At 43.9% G+C, this 14,856-nt stretch overlaps 1 protein-coding gene across 1 annotated transcript in view; it reads right to left on the bottom strand.

The window, feature by feature from the left end:
* The window catches only part of NCOA2 (nuclear receptor coactivator 2), a 184,002-nt gene extending 172,744 nt beyond the window's left edge, over positions 1 to 11,258 (bottom strand). The window contains exons 1-2 of the mRNA XM_065752777.1: positions 11,125 to 11,258; positions 2,154 to 2,233 (exon numbers count right to left, since the gene is read on the bottom strand). The gene's annotated coding sequence lies outside the window, so the exon portion shown is untranslated. The remainder of the gene's footprint in view (positions 1 to 2,153; positions 2,234 to 11,124) is intronic.
* Positions 11,259 to 14,856: the final 3,598 nt, after the last annotated feature.

Below are 14,856 nucleotides of genomic sequence, written 5' to 3'. Positions count from 1 at the left end.
GACATGAATAACTATTCAATTTAGAACATCAGGATATTCTTTTGGGAAAATTACCTCTCTGCTTCCAGGCAGAGGTAAGTTCCTTGTCTTTTGAATCATTTCATTATATCCATTTTTAACACTGGTTTCTTTCTCACTTATTACTATACACATTATACACACTATACACCAATTTTTCACAAATCATAGAAAGATCACAGAATCACCAAGGCTGGAAAAGACCTACAAGATCATCCAGTCCAACTGCCTTCCTGTCACCAATAGTTCTCTCTAAACCATGTCCCTCAACACAGTGTCTAAACGTTCCTTGAACACCTCCAGGTGTTTTTACCTCCTAGTTGCTCGTGTTAAAACTTGTGAATTTTTCAAAAACAGCAATTATGTTATAGACATATTTATAGACAGTATCTGTAGAGGTATCAGATTACTTTCTGGTGCTGTAACAACTAAAATTTGGAAGTCTGGTGCAGAATTCAGCACCACTAAACAAAAGAATGTTGTTGTCTTTTTCCCCACTCAGACTAATTAGGAAAAAAGGTAATTATATGCAAATTGTTTTTATTTGAATATTCACCTTTTTCAGCCTTAATCTAACATATTCTTTGTTTAATAGAAAATTACAATCAAGATAACTGAAATGAAAACAAACATGCTATCAATTTGACAACAAAATTTCACGCTCCCTTTGGGGGAATTTTGACAGTGGCATTTTCCTTTCTTCATTAGTCATACCCAACTCATTCTATTGTGAGTCTTTTATTCACTCAAAGAAAAAGCAGGTGTTTTGGGAAGAATATTTTCTTCTTTTTAAACAATTGATTTAAATGATCACAAATATAGCTTCCTATTAAGAAAACCTGCACCTGCATATTATGGTCACAGCACAGCTCAGAGAAGTAGTGTACACAAATAATATAGGGTAAGCAATAAGTGTACATAGATAAAAAACATCTACATGGCACGATCCTTTCAAAGTAATGTATTATATAAGCAAACTATTCAACCAATATTACAAAGTCTACTGAATGCAATGAACTGCAAATTCTTGTTATCAGAACAGCCACAGAAAAAGACAGAAAAACACAAGCACAGAAGCTTCTTAAACCTGTTTTCATTCACTGATGCTAGAAAATCAAGTAAGTTTAAAGAAAAGCATTGTTAGCTTGTAAAAAAAAACTGCTCAACGCAATTAGCAAAGGAGGAAATTATACTTGATGTAGACATACATAATTTTACCCATAAACGGCCAGCATTGTACAAACAGCCATACCCAAAACAACTAAAGCCCTTCTTAGCTGGCTCATTCCCCACCTCTATATTTAGCATGCAAGCCTCAAAAATACATATTTCTGACCTTAATAAGTCACTCTGTGCATTAAAAGACAACATTTATTCATGAGTAACCTGAAAAGGTTCTCACATAAAATCTCAAATACGTATTTGTAAAAGGTTTATACCACGTATATTGATAGATTAAACATGCCTAAAATAAAAATACAGCAGTTATATTCTACTTCCTTTCACTATTCTACCAAACCATTATTAGTCTGCATTTAAACAATCCGCAGGGGTCCCTTTTCCTAATTCTCAGAGGTATTATCCCTTCTTGTGAGCAGCACTGAACAGGAACAGGACTGCCTGATGTAGCCATCAGACAGTAATTTTTGAGCCACAAGCAGTTTAAGTCATCAAGTGTCATTATACTTATTTCAGCCCTCAATTTAAGTAATTTATTAGTGCAGATAGTTGGATGGAAAAGTCTGCATTACTTCATAGTCAACCTTCACCATAAGACAGACCATAATCAGCACATTTGAAAAACATCAGTTCCTTGGTTAAAGGATCAAGTATCAAACAAACTTCAAGGGAGAGAACATCACATTGATCCCCTTCAGCTCTTCTCAGCAAAGAGTCCCATTTCTGGCCTTGGAACAAAAGCAAGGTCCCTGCTTCCATAACTAATTTGGGTGCTACTGTTCAGTGTCTCTAAAATGTACATATTTCTACTGACTGCAAAACCACACATTACTTAAAACCAGGTTTGTTCTGCTGTATGCACACAATCAGTTTGAGACATCTCACACTGGATTTCTTGGTGAAGGAGGTAAAACTAAAGCAATCCAATAAAACAGAGAGACCAACAGTCAACTCACCGGGACTCAGTAGGACGGTCAAGGAGTTCTAGAGACTGCGTTTATAGGGGGCCCCAGCACTCAGATACATCTCAAGCGTGCTGTGAACAAAATTGAGAAAAAAAAGAATTAGTTTTTTCTGAAGGCAGGCATAGAAAAAATGAAAATGTGTTAGTAAACCACACTTACAAGTGTAACATAATGAGGGGAACATTATACGCTTTGCAGAGTATTAACTGTTTTTCCAGACATAACAATAATCTCCTTCCAGTTGAATAATCACTACAGGCAAGCAACTTCCTCTTTACCTGCTGCCTCCTACAGATTTGCAGGGATAGCAACTACGATGTTTAAACTCACATGGTATGTAGCCCTCATTTTCAGAAAAGAATCTGTGCTAATTCTTTGTGAAAGTGGTTGGTTCCTTTTTTGGTTGACTGCTTGGTTGGTTGACTTTATAACACATGAGTTTCAAATCTCTAAAAAGGAAAAACTGGTGTTTTTATAAAAATGTCTCTCAACTGTCATTAAAAATTGTATGTACAGAACCATGCTCCATCTCCAAATCTTCACTCAGAGGGCGTTTGACCTCAGTGATGAGTATCAGTGGAGAGATTAAAAACAATAAAGTAATAGCATTATAATGATTTTAAAAAACAAATACCTGATTTCTTCATTAGTACAGAACTTAAGATTTCAGAAGAGCAATGTATACTGTCTGAAGAAAGAAAAGCAGGAGGGTAATACTAACATGGGACTATCCACAAAAAATACTAAACTTGGACTTCTTACTTTGTAGATCAAACAGTACTTTACGTAAAATGTATCTAAGCAGGCTACCAAAGAGCTTTCTAAGTCATCATTCTGACTAACAGAAGAGTAGAACATGAAGAGCCATAAGTTATTGACAACAACATAAAGCACTAATTATGCCTCGAGAAAAATGGAACTTTAAAACGATGTTATTTCTGTCAATTCTTCCATCTCACATAAACCTTCTTCAAATAAACATGGCTTGAATTCTTCTAGTTAGACAGGATACCACTACAGCAACAGGCTGCCAGAGGGCCCACTAACAAAAAAGTATTCTTACATAACACATATACACAGAAGATCTGAAAACAAACATTATCCCCTCAGGAATGCCTACGCATACAAGGTCCACAAATCACAAATATGGGCTTTGGAGTTTGCTCATATTCTTGGAAAATGTGATCTTAGAATTTTTCAGTAACAAATATATCAGATCATGTGGTAATTCCACGGGAATTACAATTTCTGTCAGACACCTGCAGCACAGAAGCAGGCCGTAAAGGGAAGCCACTGCCCAAGTAGCAGATGATAGCTGGGTGATGTGTGCTCTTCATGTCAAAGGCAGAGACCAAGGGCTGCAGCCCAGGCCACAGCAGGGAGGCCCTTTCCAATAGGGTAGCAATGATAACAAGAACTTGTGTACACAGAAGTGTTTTCCACTCATCTCCCAAGTCTTAGGGCTGAATCCGCCTCCTCATGCCTGTCCTTCAGCTGGTCAGAAAGTGAGGATAGGCACTACTCTAATACCATGTCATCTCTGGACAACTAGCATGGCTGGTGTTTTGCTATTGCTAACATATTTCAGGTCATTCCCTTCTGATCTATGTGGCCTTCCAATATCACAGCTCAAAGAGTCTGCGCTGAACTAATATGATTCCCAATGGCAACTCTGTAGCACACAGGGCAGCAACAATGAAAACTCTTCAGAATTTGTCATTTTCACTTGCTCTAGATGCACAACATTAAAAAAAAAAAAACAATAATCAAGCTACACAAAAGCCAAGACATTGCATGATAGTGTTTATGAAACTATCTTCAAAACACTACTGACAAGGTTTTTCTTTCTAAGCCTCCAACTGTACCACAGCTAGTGACAAAAATGATGTACCCAAACACATATCATTCAGTGTACTCCAGATTTATACTTTTCATTAAACTACACTACCACTGAAGAAAGTGACAAATATTGGGCACTGACAATACCTATTAGTCCTTGCTTTCCTTCTCAGCTCTCTCCTGAAATACAAAGGAAAAGGAACACAGTAGGAAACCGCACCAGTAGTACCTATTGCCATGCTAATCATTCCCACAAGAATCAGAAGTGTCCTTAGTGTGCCACTGGAAACTCAAGAGAAACCACCTTTGCATAAAGCCAGCTTTCACAGTGATTGAGCACTGCCATTAACAGTATTATAAGTCCTGTATGCAGGCCTCAAACAAAAGCCTACATGAGGAAGGGGTCTCTGCCTCATAGAGCGCATCACATTAGCTAGGACACAAAAATGGAATGTATCATAGTTACTATTCTTCACACTTATCATTTTCCAATACCACCATTCAATCAATTTTTCATAATTCAAAGTGGGAAAAAAAAATTTAAAGGCAAGGTTAAAGGCTAAGTGAAATTGATAAGGCCCAAAATAACTAACCTCTGACTTCAGGCCACTTCACATCTTTATTTTTTATTCCTTCACAGTAACTTCTTTCACTGCGCAAAGGGCCCTCTGTATTTCAGCTACCTACATCAGTGTTGAAGTTGTGTTACTTACTTGCCCCACAATGACTACAAGTTGCAAACAAAATAAACAAACAGTGGCCTTACAAACTACAGTGTATCTGAGAAGAGTGAAGGACAGCAACTTTGAAACACGTGTAGAACAGTTAATGCGTGTAAGCTTACAGAATATACTTTCTGACTGTCTACACACATTGTAAGAGAGGGAATCTGAACACTACAAAGAAATGGTCCTACAAGTCATCTTATTACTACACAGTTAATTTCACACACAACTGTAGCAAGAAAACAATTGGAGGTTCTCATTAGAAACAGTATCTTTGTATCAAATTAAGCCATGATTCTCAAAAAAAAAAAAGCAAAACAATCAGAAGCACATTTGTACATCAACTGCCAACACAAGGTAGTTAAGTATTTGAAAAGCAGTTAAAAAAATGCTTTAGATCATGTCACTAAAGCTATTCTTGACAGTATCAACAGGTTAGCTTAAGAAAACAAAATAACAATAACAACAATAAAGGATCAATGCAACAGTTCTACTAAAACAAAACAGCATACTTTCACTTGTAAATTTCAATTATAGGGGGGAAAAAAATGCAGACTTGGATTTCCAAAGCTCTTCTTCTTGAAGCTGCAGTTGAAATCTGCCAAAATAAATAACGTATTGATCTGTATAACCTCAGTCTTCCTCCTCAAAGAAACTATTTTAGGAAATTGACAGGAGGATGATGTAGCTTATATCTCTGGAGACCAACGTACAAAACTGTGTAAGGGTAGCAAGTAAAATTCGTTGACAATAATCACATTTATTCCTGGGAATAAAAAAAAGTGTGGCTGGTCCATAAGCCCTGATACTACTTTAGAAAGAGAAAAGCTGGCAAACTCAATGCCTGCTGGAAGAAAACTGAAGAAAAGTCATCTCCACTGTAGATCAGGTAATACCTGAACTCTCACTTGCATAGGTATGAAAAGCACATGACCTTAATTTATTTTTCTAAATTTGAATCTTTCATGGAGGCACGTGATGCATTTATAAGTTCATAAAAATAGCTGTAATAAGTGTCAATACATTTTTTTCATTTTTTTTTCATAGGCAGAATTTCCTCCTTCCCTCACAAAGTTCCCTACTGAAATGCACTTCAGTGCTTCCTGCATTATCTGTGAGACACAAATAAGCGACATACTGCATTGTTTTGAACTGGAGCAATTTTCTTCAAAATCCCTGTGTAGGGCTCATTAGAGATCAATACTAACAGCAATGAAAAACTGAATCAGTTCACAGATGAATTACAGCACAGACAGTGTAAGATTCCATAATAATTCTGACCTAACAAGTAAAATGTTACTTTGCTTTCCATGCCCATTCTTCAATCCCAGTCTTTTCCACTGAGGCAGCCAATAAAGCAGCCAATTGTGATATGCCCACTATAAATCCTACCAAAGAGCAACAATATGTCTTACGTAGCTCACTAAAAAAGCATCAAAACAGCAACACTCAGTCATCACTACATCAGATATATGATCTCACTATATCCCAGGATCTCCCCACATAAGCTCATGTGATCTGCACTACCCAAGAATTATAGATAAATCAACACATTCAGTATGTCTTTAATTTGTCACCTATATTCCCTGCCCTGTCATTAATACATAAACAGTTTCCATAACATTTACTACTTTCAGCAAAACACATTATTCTTTCCAAGTAGCAAGTAACTTCTTCAACAAACAGCAGAAAAAACGTAATTGGGGCTTGCACAGAGAGCACTGCATCTTACCTGCAAAAAATCAAACAAATTTTATAAAAAGGTTCCCGAAAAATCTAATCAGAGTATGCTCACAGAAAGAATGAGATTTACTACCAGCTATAACTGCTAAAATGAGAGCAAAGAGAGAATAATATCTGCCAGTAACTGTATTAATGGGAGATTGTTATGGAAGCCATTTAAGGAAATGCAAGGCTTGGAATGGTATAATGATGCAGCTGCAGGAGGAAAAAAAAAAGTGTAATGTTAATGTGTTGTTGTATAGCTTTAGACATTTAAATTAATGAACTAACTTCAAAAAGCCAACTGCTCCAGTGACCATACACTTTCCATAGGAATTGAGCCTATATGATTTCCCTAAAACTAAGCAAAATTTCTATTACACTTATCTTGAAAAACATCTTATTTCCACAGAACACGATTGAAAAATCATAAACATTAACAAAATGTAATGCAGTGAATCCACCACATTCAAGATCTATATTTTGAACTATTCATCAATTCAAAGCAATTTTATAAAAGCAGCAGAAATAGTCTAAAAGCTCAGGAGAGGAAACATTGTTCTAGGTAATAAGTAAATGCAGGACTGAGCAGAAGAAAATTAATTTCCTCCACTCAGTCTTTTTTTCCATCAGGTAAATTCATGCTAATGCTATTTCTAAGTACTTACATCACAATACTGACAAAATAGCTCGGGCTTTTTGTTTGTTTGTTTTAAGACCTGATTTAAAAATACACCATGGTGACTCTCTCTCTTTTTTTTTTTTAACACACAAAAACACTGCACCCCACACTGACTAAACTATACAAGCTGTCATTTTCCACGTCACATTCCTACCTGGTATAGCTTGAGAAGGCTAAAGCTACTGAATCATTAAAACAGGGAGCGTTTGCATAATGCAAATGCTGCTGACAAACTACTAACCTCAAACTGGTAAGCTGCTTTAGTGGCACGTAACCACTGATGTCATAATATAAATTGCTCTTACTACTCCAAGTTACCATTCCAGCAACGTGCATGGCTGTTCAAAATATTATTCCAACACACAGCAGGAGTCCTTGCAACTGTATATTTTCCCTGAAATCTTAAAATATTATCAAAATACTATCTTTATCAAAATACCATCTATAATAAATAAGTGAAGTGTACGTTATCTAAGCTCGATTAACCTGACGGGTAAAAGTCGAAGAACACTTCTGTGAGGCTTAAATTCCCCAGAGAAGAGAGGATCAGATCCTGTCTGCCAGCACACAATGGAATCACAGCTGACGATGCACATCTTTTTCTGGATGTCTCCATATGCTCAGGAGGGTTCCCCCCCTCCGTCCCTCCCTGTTTCCCTCTCCGCCCCTCTTGCTCCCAGCATCGCATGGAGAAATTTGTCATTATCTGCCACCAGGAGCACGAGAATGTTTTAACAACTAACACAAATAAAGTGGTGCACTGAACTTCACCTTATTTAAAAATAAAAACAGGGGCTCCTGCCAGAGTAGCCATCTGTAACTACATGATCCGAGAGCAGCAAATGAGTGCTGAATGGATGCTGCCATATACCCTCTGCAAAGTAAATATCAGCGCTCCAGTCTCTAGCTCAAAAAGCTAAGTCACAGAGAAGGGCACATACCCTGTAACAGCACACCCAACCTTTGACTTCAGCAGCCAAACGCAGAAATAAATGTAAACTGAGCACTCTGACGTGGGTAAGAATACTACAGAAATGCATGGGATTTGTTAAATACTTCATATGCACTTGGAAGCAAATTGCATTGTTTGGAGAAGCCGTCCACGGGCAAGTGTGCAAAAACGAGCGTGGCAAAGACAGCACTGGCTCAGCACTGCCTTCCTCCAGCGCAGAGCCTATTAGTGCTGAGCAGACAAAGAGAGTTACATTTGTACTTGAATTTGGCACCAGCCTTTCGTACAGCTTTTTCTCCTAAACGAACTGACAGCATCCTCAAGGCTTACATCTCACAAGCCTCAGCAGTTTCCAGAATTCACAATCTGGGTGGTGCTACCAAAACTCAGCTCAGCACTGAACCCCAGATTTTGCCCAAGAGACGGTGACATCAGCAACAAAGGAAAGGACCAGGAGACAGTGGGCATTGTCACTGCAGCTGTCTTTCCCAAGGACTTTATTCTTCCTGCCGAAAGCCCTCACGCTGCAGATGAACCAGGTCAGAGCTGCCCTCAGCCACAGAGCAGTGCTGCACAGCACACATCCACGCTGGGACAGACCCCTGCAGTGAACTAGCTGCACCTTCAGGATTATAAAACAACATTCTCAAATAACTAACCTTTATGGCTTCAATTTAATACAATACACCACGTTAAAACAAAACACTGGGGATGTGTTTGCATACGTTTTTTTCAATAGGGAAACGTAGCTGTGCTTTAAAAACTTAAATGCAACTGTCTTATTGCAACAGTATCATTCTTGATAGGAATAAAGTATTCCACACTCAGATGCATTGGGTTTCACAGAGCACTGACACCACCAGGACACACGAAGAACAGGGCAGATGTGCACACCCTACTTTGCAGCACACGGCATCTTCAGGAGCTGCAATGTGAAGTATACATGCCTACGAAGTATCAGTGCAACGCGTGGCCCCTTTTGCCAGTAAAAGGCCTCAAGCCTGAAAAAATACAAAGTTGAGAAAACTTGAGTTTTTGTGAAAAAATAAAATAATATGCTGACTGGAAAACTGACACAGTAACAGCACCTTTGCCAGGCCCTTATTGCACAATGCTCACTAAAATGAGATACAAACATATAAAAAAAAAAAAATTACACGATCCTCCAAATATTTGTATGGCATTTAAGATCAACCTTTCTTTGTAAAGCTGTTCCATTATTTCTGAGGGCCAATGCCATGACAGCACAGCTCAGGGTGCTGAATCCCAGGGCTGGCTGCGAACACCGAGCTCATCGTGGCACTTGTCGTGGACTTGGAGAGCAACCACGGGTGTACAGTTACACATCACTTTATCTCCGTGACACAGCGCAGCTGACTGCTGAGCTCAGTTCCAACACAGCCCTCGAGTAGCTGTATTCCAAGTGACAAAACAAGGAACACAAACACGAGTGCCCATGCGTGCCTGGAGATGTATACATGTGCATGTTTGCATGGGCCTTATGTACCCTATGTGAGACACCACCACTGTGTACGCAAGAGACATCCTGAAAACTCTGCAGGAGGTTGATAACTGACACAATTACTACTCACAGGGGCAGTTAGGAAGCAAAGCAGAGCCCTGCTCTGGATAATGGTTTGGGCTGGGTGCTCTGTGGGTGGGTACAGTGCCTCAGCAGCACCCTGAGCTCTGCAGCCTCTCGGGGCTCCCCAGGGAGTGGGGCCCAGTGCTGATGCAGGGCTGCGATGAGCTGGAAGTGAACTGGGGAGGGGAGGCTTTGGGTTTTCATGGACCAAACTGCAAAAGGATGAACGCTATCAGCAGCATAGGAGAACAAAATTAATAAACAAGCAAATCCTGGAAGTAAGGAGATGAGCAGCCTTAATCTGCTCACTTATCATTAGCAGCAACAGAGCTGCGTTGGAACTGCCATAGCCGGACGCAACACGCTGAGCCCAAACTCCTCTTCAACACCACAGAATTATCACCGGGTCGGTTACACAGCCCCGTTCACCTGCTTCCTAAAAAAACCGGCACGCAGCAGCAGGAGCAAAGCCGTCCTCTTCCCACCAGGGCACCGCTTTCCAGCTCAACCATCGCCGCGGGACAGCACACGCTCCGTGCCGCGCGGTCCCACCCGCAGCGCCCATACTCGGCATCGCCTCGCCCCACGGCCTGGGACGAGCAGGGCGGTGGGGTCCCCGCTGCGCGCACACGACGGGGCGGGAGAGGAGGGGGGGGGGGCGGCGGGCACCTCCCCTCCCCCGCCCCCCGCGCGCGTTCACCCCCTCCCCGGTTCACCCTCCACCGCCGGCTGCCACCCCCTCCTTCCTCCTCGTCTTCCTCCTCCCCCGCCGCTCCCCGCCCCGCGCACACCCGCAGCCACACGGCACTGCGGCGGCCGGGCCCCCACCCCTCCCCTCCTCGGGCGGATCGCGGGGAGGCGGCGGCGGCGGCGGGGCGCCCCGTGCTGCGTAGCGCCGTGCGGCCGCGGCCTGAACGCGGGGCCCCCACCGCCCCACCGCGGTTCGACCCGGCCCGGCGCCCGCACGCAGGCGCAGCCCCCGCACACAAAGTTAACAGAAGTTGCCCGCTGTGCCCCCGCCTTCCCCGCGGAGCGGAGCGGAGCTGCGCGGAGTGGCCGCGGCGCTGCGCCGGTGTCACAACGGGGAAGGGGCGAACACCGCCCTGCGCTCGGATCGCCCCTTTTGTCGGCGGGCGCGGAGCCTCCCGCAAGTTTCCCAACCATCCCCACTCCGCGGCCGTGCCCCGATCCCCCCCCTCCAACCCCTCACCCCCGGCCCGGCGGCGGCTGCGGCGGCAGGGCCGTCCCGGGGAAGTCCGCCCGCAGCCCGAGCACGGTGCCCGGCGAGGGGCGGCCCCGCGCCGCCCGGCTTCGCTTCACGCCCCCCCCCCCGCCCGGACGCGGGGGAAGCCGCCCCGGTGCGGCCGCGCTGCCGCCCGCCAACGCCGCCGCTCTCCGCACCGCTCCGCTCCCGGCGGGCAGGGGCCGGGGCCGAGGGGGCGCGCGGGAGCCGTTACCGGGGTCAGTGTCGCCTCCCGCCGCGGCCGCTGACCTTCGCTTTGTAAGATGAAGCTGAAGCTGGGGCTGCGGCCGCCATGTTCCCGTTTTAATAACTGCCTGCTTGTTTATTTCAATGGAGACCCTCCCACCGCTCGCCCTCCTCCTCCTCCTCCTCCTCCCCTTCTGCCCGGAGGAGGGCCGGGCAGCGGGAGGCGGGGGGAGGCGCAAGGCACACCCTCTGCCCCCGGGCACGGCGGCGGCGGCGGCGGCCGGGCCCCGCGCTGGGGGCCGGGCGGTGCTCCCGCGGTGCTGCCCCGCTCGGCGCCCGCGGACAATGGCAGCCGTCCGCGCTCCGAAGGGGGAAGGGGAGGAAAGGAGGGGGAAAAAAAAAGTCCTTCTTCCTCGGCTGGGAGAGACTTTAAGCGTGCCCCCTCGCTGCCCCAGGGCGGGTGTCAGTAGCCCACGTTTAGCCAAACGTGAGAGCAGGCTCACCGCCTCCCTTTGCCCCTGGAAAAATAAAATAAAATAAAACAAAATAAAAAGAGGGGAAAAAAAAAAAAAAGGAAAACGCCGCGTGACACCGCTGCACAAATGCGCTGCATCAGCTGTGCTTCACGCGACGGGGAGATGAAGAGGTGGGCTTTTCCATGTGTGGGGACTGAATACAAGTTAAAGATTATTAAGGGCTGAAGGGTGACTGTTGACCGTTGCCCTTCAGCTCTGCGTGAATGCCACGGTGCAGAAATCCCACCTTGGCAGAAGGGCTTTGTGTTCTTACAAGCAGTAGCGATGGCAAGCTGCTCTCAGCGGTGGTAACAATTGTTTCTGAGGGATGCGCAGCCCCAAGTTTTTGGTGCTCATCCTGGGGTTATGCATTGTCACTGGAGGTATGAAGAACTCTACTTGGTTCAGGCTTGTCCAGTACTGCCAGGACAATAATCCTTGCTCTTCAGATGGTTACTTCTTGCCCTACAGATTGCTCTGCATAAGGTTTCCCATGCTTGTGTCTGACTCAGATTATTTTACTGTTTTCTTTTTCTTTCACTGCACAGTAATAGCTCAATTGTTTCTCAGAACAAATCTAAGGTAAACCTTCTACACCCCTCTTTCCCCACAACCACATCCAAAAACGGTCTTTGCAACCAAAGCATTGTAACCATCTGTTTTTTTCTTCTGGAGAAAGGACTTGGGTAAGGATGGCCATCAGAAGTCTTTTCCAACTTTAATGATTCCATGATTCTGCAATCAGGATTCTGATCACTCTTTTGGAGGTTGCTTTTGGCACCGGCATTGGGCAGCAGCCAGGAGGCAGAAGGGCCACTGTGAAGTGGGGAGAAATCACAATGTTACCTTGAAATAGCATGGCAAAGGAGAGCAGCTTGTATGTGGAAAAAACCCTGGGGCAAAGGGACTGAGCTTTTCCTCTGGTCTCATTTGTTATATCTGTGCAAATTTCTGTAGCAAATAAGCTAACAGTTATACAGGCAATAATCTTATTTACCTCGCGGTCATGATCCGTTCATTTTCCCATGCAAAATGAGACAGTGGTCTGCTGGAAAAAAAAAAAAAAAAAGTAATGTCTTTGATATTATGACCATAAGCAGTCCAATTTAGAATTGCACAGGTAATTTTAGTTCCAGTCTTTCTTACACATGAATGCTTGATTTTTTTTTCCAAATCCACACATCCTTTAATGTAACCAAAAGTATTCATTAAATGATTACCTGCACCCACCAAAAAAGTCCTTCACCATGCTGGGTGCAAACACAAAGACAGCCCATGTGTCACAAAGTTCAGGGCTGGCTCGGCACTGACAGAACCCCCGCCCTGATGCAGTGGAGTGTCCTTGTCACACTGTGTGAGAGAGGGGATCTAACTGCACGCATATGTTCAAATCCTCTGAAATTTGTTCCAAGCTGCTAATTCATCAGCAAATACATGTTGTCATCAAAGGCCAATAAAGCCTGGTTGGAAGTATCATTGTGTGTGAAGGCCAGAAATTATGTTATTCCCGACTGCTGCTCTTTAAAGCAAAAATATCATCATCCAGAGGAAAGCGGATCTGCTGAACACACTTCAGTGCTGGATTTTGTTCAAAGATGCAGCTCTTTTCTAAACCTTCTCCAACATTTTGCCACTAGTGCTGTGTTAAGCTGAGTAGATTTGTGTTTTGCTTCTCAATAGAAGCTCCTCTAACTTTAACCAATACTTTCTGCCGTCCTCTAATGTCCATCCTTTTCCATCTTCAAGGCCATGGTGGATGAGGCCCTGGGCAGCCCAATCCTGTGCCAGACCTAGTGGGTGGCAACTCTGGCTGCAGCAGGGGTTTGGAACTAGATGACCCTTGACATTCCTTCCAACCTAAGCCACTCTGTGATCTTCCTCCTATTTATACTTCTAGGCCTCACCTGGAGTTTTGTGTCCAGTTCTGGGCTCCCTGGTATAAAAAAGACAGGGATCTCCTGGAAAGAGACAAGCAGAGGGCTACAAAGATGATAAAGGGCATGGAACACCTCCCTAATGAGAAAAGGCTGAGAGACCTGGGTGTGTTCAGCCCTGAAAAAAGACTCAGAGGAGATCTGATCCACATCTATAAATATCTAAGGAGCGGGAGGCAAAGGGACGAGGCTGGACTCTTCTCAGCAGTGTGTGGTGATACGAGGGGAAATGGCCACAAACTGAGGCATAGGAAGTTCCACACAAATGTGCGTGGGAACTTCTTCCCAGTGCAGTGACAGAGCAGTGGCACAGCTGCACAGAGAGGTGGTGGAGTCTCCTTCTCTGGAGACATTCCAGACCCGCCTGGACGCAACCTGTGCAACCTGGGCTAGGGAGCTGCTTTGGCAGGGAGTTGGACTCCATGACCTCTAGAGGTCCCTTCCAACCCCTACAGTTCTGTGATACCCTTGCTGCCTATTTCAGTGTGCTTTTTCGCTATTCTTTAGAATTATTTATTTTGTCTACATAAGTCTACAAAATTTGGCACATGAGGGGTACTGTGAGTAGACCTAACATACATAGCAGTGTTCTTGCCTGATTTTCAAATAAATCATAAAGCTGCTCCTCCATAAGTTGAAAGGTAATGAATAATTTGTTTAATGTTCTCGGAGTTGGTAAGCCCCTTAGGTATGGCTGCTGTCTCATCAAGCTTCGTCTGCAGCTTTAGCGTGGAACAAAAAGTTTATGTGCACCTGCTGACACCAAGGCTATATGTAAAACAGCTGTTGGTGTGCAAACTCTTTTTCATGAGCAGCTGCATTTACCCTGTGGATTCACTCTGCCCATTTTTTATGGAGAATCGTGTCCCCACTTGCTCATAAACATTCCCGATTTGATTTAAATATGGCCTTGATGAAATCAGTTGAATTTTTGTTGATCCAGTATATATCCAACTTAAATTCACAAAGAAAACAAAATTAATTTTTAAATCAAGTAAATCTACAATATGATCTTCACCCTCTCTAGGGTGAGGAGACGTGTCAAAGTCTTCTGATTGAACCCCCAGCTCTAAGTAGGGCCAATTCTAATGTTATCCACAGACTTGCTGAGAGTTCCCTTCAACTCATCACTGAGGTCACTGACAGAGGTGCTACACAGTACCATCAAGGGAATCCTGGTTGCCAGCTGGATCAACTAATGCTGATCACAACTTCTGAGCCCAACGGTCTAGCCGATTCTCCCCGAGTCACCTTCTACTTATCTAGTTCATGCCCCTGGAATGTACTTAAAAGAGGTCTACAAGTGATTGT

This window comes from Cyrtonyx montezumae, unplaced genomic scaffold, assembly GCF_038088225.1.
Source record: "Cyrtonyx montezumae isolate F1298 unplaced genomic scaffold, pur_monq_1.0 scaffold_8, whole genome shotgun sequence".
NCBI classification, from domain to species: Eukaryota; Metazoa; Chordata; class Aves; order Galliformes; family Odontophoridae; genus Cyrtonyx; species Cyrtonyx montezumae.
Note: the sequence above shows the minus strand (reverse complement) of the source record. Positions and strands in the feature narration are given on the sequence as shown.